We start from the raw sequence: 4,583 nt of genomic DNA on the forward strand, positions 1-4,583 counted from the left end.
ATATATTATAAATTGATTTGCAGGCCCGAGCCCGAAGCAAACCGACATTTCCTATTTCCTTTGTGATGACTCGGGAGGAGGAGGGGTGATTTGTGATACCAAATTAAAGCCTGTCTTTTGTCACGAAATCTAAGTTAAACAAGTCTGTATCATTATTTACATATTTTAAACATGTATTTCTGTTTCTGCAGAGGATACATTAACCGACAATTTTCCATCATTGACGGATTTTTTTTAAGAGTGGACGGGGAAAATTTAAGGCCGCCCGTCATTTTGAGGGGTTGAAAATTGGGCCATTTACCACAGCAGCAGTACGTCCTTAAAAATCGAGTGCGGCACTTGAAGAGAAGCAGCGAGACAAAGAACAATGACGGCTGGATCATAGAGACATGAAGGAGTTCTTTGAATTGTCATTGCGAGTGTTTAGTACAGTACGTGTTGTGATGAGGCCACTTCTGTTTTTTGGCGAACCCCGTCTCTCGTGGCCAAAACTATTCATGGCCTCGTAACGAACAAAAAAAGCGTAATCGACACATGCCTCGATGCGCGCTTTGCAGATTTTCTTCCGGTTTACTCGGCACACGCATCGGAGCCTCGGCACAGTCGGGCACATCACTACTAATCGCCCGCCTCATCATAGTCGTTCAGGTTTGTGAGTATTTGTTTATTCTCGGTATCGCACCTGGTTTCGTTTATTGGACTAAACTGTATTGTTTTATGTTCTCGAAAATCATTCTCTCCTTGTAATTGGCAAGAGCCTCTGTCAGGTTTATCCAATATGACACTTAGGAATAAAACACAAGGAGGAGACAGGAGACTCAGTTCTGGTACCAGGAGGGAACGAGGAGAAGCGTTAGGTTTCAGTTCTCAGCACGTCACCCCTAACGATCTCCTCCTTCACCCCCTCATTTATTGGGAAATCTACTATACACGTGTGTCCAACCTAAAGGGTGGGGGCTGTTGAAGACACACTGAACTTGTTTGACTCAATGTGTATCTGAGTGGAAATTACGTACATGTGTGCATTTGTTCCAAAAACATCACGTTGCAGCTGGTGTTGATGGCTCCATTCACTGTCCAACCTTGCTCCTGTTTAGTCTTAACACTTATCTCTTCCCAACCACGTCCTCTGAAATTTGGTTGCGTCCCTAAACTTCCACACAGTGCACTGCGAATGCATGATAACTACAAATAATCAATCTATCAGCTTTGTGTTCTCGTTTTATTTCTCTGGCTCCCTGTTTTGCCAGCACCTTTTTTTGAATACTTTGTCGGTCCATCGCTTTTCTGTAATAAACCTTTTTTGTCATTGCCATTTCTCTGATTCTGCATTTGTGGGATCCACACTCCATTCGGTCTGCTATTAGACCCCAACCTGTCAGGAAGATTTAACCTTGGACGGAAGGGAGTCCTTGAACACTCCATCATGAGGAAAGGGTCACGAGGCAGATTATGAGGAGATACCGCTCGTTAAAATGTACACGTGTCTGGATGTTGGTGCTGGTAGCAAGAAAATGCTTCGCCTGAGGGGCGACCCAACGGGGCCGTCCGGAGGTGTGTCACGTTAATGAAGATGGGAGTGTTTTTCTGATATGTTTCTTGTAATTTGCATATACAAGAAATAAAAAGGCCGGCAGAGGTTGCAGAGGTCGGGTGTCAGTGGGAAGCGCACACGGAGTGGCTTCGTAGAATATTGCACCTCCTGCCAGCAGAGAATTACAATCTGTTCCTGTGTTCAAGCCTTTGTCGACCGTCCGAACGAACGTCTCTGACACCCATTTTGCAATGCAGCTCCCTTGTTTGAGCACAATATTTGTTGGTTATTGGAATTTGATGCTACATTTTCAAATTGAATAAATTTTGTCATAAATTTGTAATAAATCTTCAAAACCCGCCTCAAAACTCAATTGTATTCTTTGGCATTTGACTCAGCATGACTTAGATTTGTTCTTGGTTTTGCTGTTTGGTGCTTTCTACCGTCCTTAATCCCGATTTGCCTCACTGATGTTTATGTTATTTTGCTCCATGTACAGCACTTTGTATGCAGCGATGGCTGTTTGAAAGTGCTCTATAAATACAGTTGAGTTGAGTTGTAAAATGTTATCCCGTCGCTTACGGTCAGTAATTTCCGAAAAAATTTAGAAGCTGCATCTGTCCTTGTTTTGTCATCAGCGCTTGTTGCGTGCGCCGCGCAATTACGTATTCCAATTTGATGTGGTAACTGAACACCATTTGTCTTTCAGATTTGTGATTATTTTTCTTCAGCCAATTCCTGACAATCATATTAGCCACTGTGCTGGCCAGAAAATGCGTGACTCGCTTGTTGCATTCAAAAATACATCCAAAAGTAAAATGTAAAATAATTATATCAATCAGATTTAAGACAATAAATTGATGAGGTATCATAATGGAGCATCGATTTTGAGTAAGAGAGAAAAGTGATGTATAAATATGCTATCGTGTGTGCTCAAATAGTCTGTGAGCAAACTGAAAGTTGTACAAATACACTCAAAAATAGTCTGCATTTGTTTTTATGTCATATGTTCAACAAACAAACAAACAAACACCCTCCAGGAAGTGGTCATAGTGTAACAGGGTTAAATACCAGTACTGTGCATCTTTCAGTGTTAAATGGGATCGAGAATACAATATAGCCATGCAAGGTGAATGTCGAGTAGGTGACAAAAATGTCATGTTAGTGAGCAGCAGCTCATTCATTCTGTCTTTTTTTTCTAACACTCTTTCAGCATGTAGAGCTTGCCCCATGCACTGATCAAGACTGCCAGGTGTCTTTTCGACCCAATGTCTATCCATCCATTGTCGAACAGAATCATTCGAGTCAGTGTGGAGAGCATTTTTGTTACTTGTTTGTTCTTTACTGCCCTTGGTAAACACCACCTACTGTATGGTGTGGTTCAAAAATGCCACTGCTGACCTTCAAATATGCGGCCATTCTAAATTAACAAAGCCAATTTCAAATTGTCCACACATCGATTAAGCTGGAAGATCCTGCTCTCATTGTTGAACTAAATTTAGAAGTCCAGCCCGTGTACTCACACATGACTTGACTTGAGATCTCAAATTTCTTGTGACTCAGACCAACATGAACTTGTACATTTGACAACATGATTGGGAGTTCAAAGCGTCAACTTTTATCATCAAACTTCATCATGATGGAAGGCACATCACAACTCAATGACAGCAAAGTTAGAAACTAATTGACATGATTTCATGACACAAGACCATAATTTCTCCCATTAGCAGCCGTGATGGTTCTTCTCAGTTTTTCGAGAGAACTGCACATCTTAGACCGCAAAAGCTCGGAAGATAAAACAAACATGATGCCAAGAATCACGCCATGGGCCGCGCTTATCTACACACATACAAAGATGAGTAAAGCACACGTTCTCATCGCAGACACAACTCGACAAACTAAAATATTCACCTCACAATCACTCTCAACCAGGCTAACTATCTCCAAACATTTAATCTCGTCATCTGCAAAACCACTAAACCTCCGATACACCATCAATTTACCGTCAAATAACCTGCCATCTTTTTCCGAATTGCTTCAAAATAAGACTCCCTTCCAACAGGAAGCTCACAAAGAAAGGTTCAATATCCTGACAATTCAGCAAATAAGCCCATAGTCTTTTACACTCCCTATGTAATCCTGCAGGTACACTATTTTACGTGTGTTTAGCTGGCCAGCAACATCATATTATATTACCCACATATTTAGATGTCTTATATTGAAAGGACATTCGCTCTTTACGAACTTCCAGTCCATACACGTTAATTTCTTATCAGGATCCTTCTCATCCGCGGTCCGACCTTTTTTACTGATTTGTATCCCCATTTTGCCACTCAAAATTTCCTGTTCGGATGAAGTCACGAGCCTCCACTCACAGTTACACATCCACTCTTTCAACTGTTCTCTCTCACTCTCTTGTTCTCTTTCAGGCAAACGTCCCACGCACACATCACATGCATTCCTGACTTGTTCACCCAGTAACGCTTGTACATAATGGTTTGGGATTTGCCGCAAATCGAACCATTCACTTTCTCGATCAAACTGTCCCGACATTTTGTTTTAAATCGAAGTGTTCAGACTTCTTTATTCTCAAAAGTACTCGATATGACAACTCAACCAAAAATACTTGAACCTTAATTTTGCAGAAGCGCTCGATCCCTTTAATCCTTCAAAAGTACTCGTTACAATTCCAACAAAAGTACACAAACAGAACCATGACAGTACCCCTCCCTCAAGGGACTGAAGTCCCAAAACAGTCACCAAATGGCTGGGCTTGGCCTTACTAAGATGGGGCTCGACCAGACTGGGAACATGGGACAGCCTGACGTGGATGTGGCACGGCTAAACATGGACGCGGATGAGGCTCGGCCTACCGTGGATGTGGCTTGACGAGACGAAATGAAAAACATGGGACAGCCGCATGACCTGCGCTGCGTGAAGTGGAAAGGGTGTCAGCCGGCAACGTGCTCAGCCAGGCACAGGGTGGAACTGGGACCAGTCCTTTATGCCTGCGGGGTCCAGTAGTGGGTCGAGTCATTCTGTCACGAAA

General features: G+C 42.5%; 1 long non-coding RNA gene across 1 annotated transcript in view; it reads right to left on the bottom strand.

Annotated features, from left to right (window-relative positions):
- Positions 1-1,902: 1,902 nt before the first annotated feature.
- LOC109522861 (uncharacterized) overlaps positions 1,903-4,583 on the bottom strand; it is an 11,638-nt gene continuing 8,957 nt past the window's right edge. Inside the window, exon 3 of the long non-coding RNA XR_002169640.1 lies at positions 1,903-1,914. This is a non-coding gene — a long non-coding RNA (uncharacterized LOC109522861). The remainder of the gene's footprint in view (positions 1,915-4,583) is intronic.

This window comes from Hippocampus comes, unplaced genomic scaffold (assembly GCF_001891065.2).
Source record: "Hippocampus comes isolate QL1 unplaced genomic scaffold, H_comes_QL1_v1.1 scaffold638, whole genome shotgun sequence".
Taxonomy (NCBI): Eukaryota; Metazoa; Chordata; class Actinopteri; order Syngnathiformes; family Syngnathidae; genus Hippocampus; species Hippocampus comes.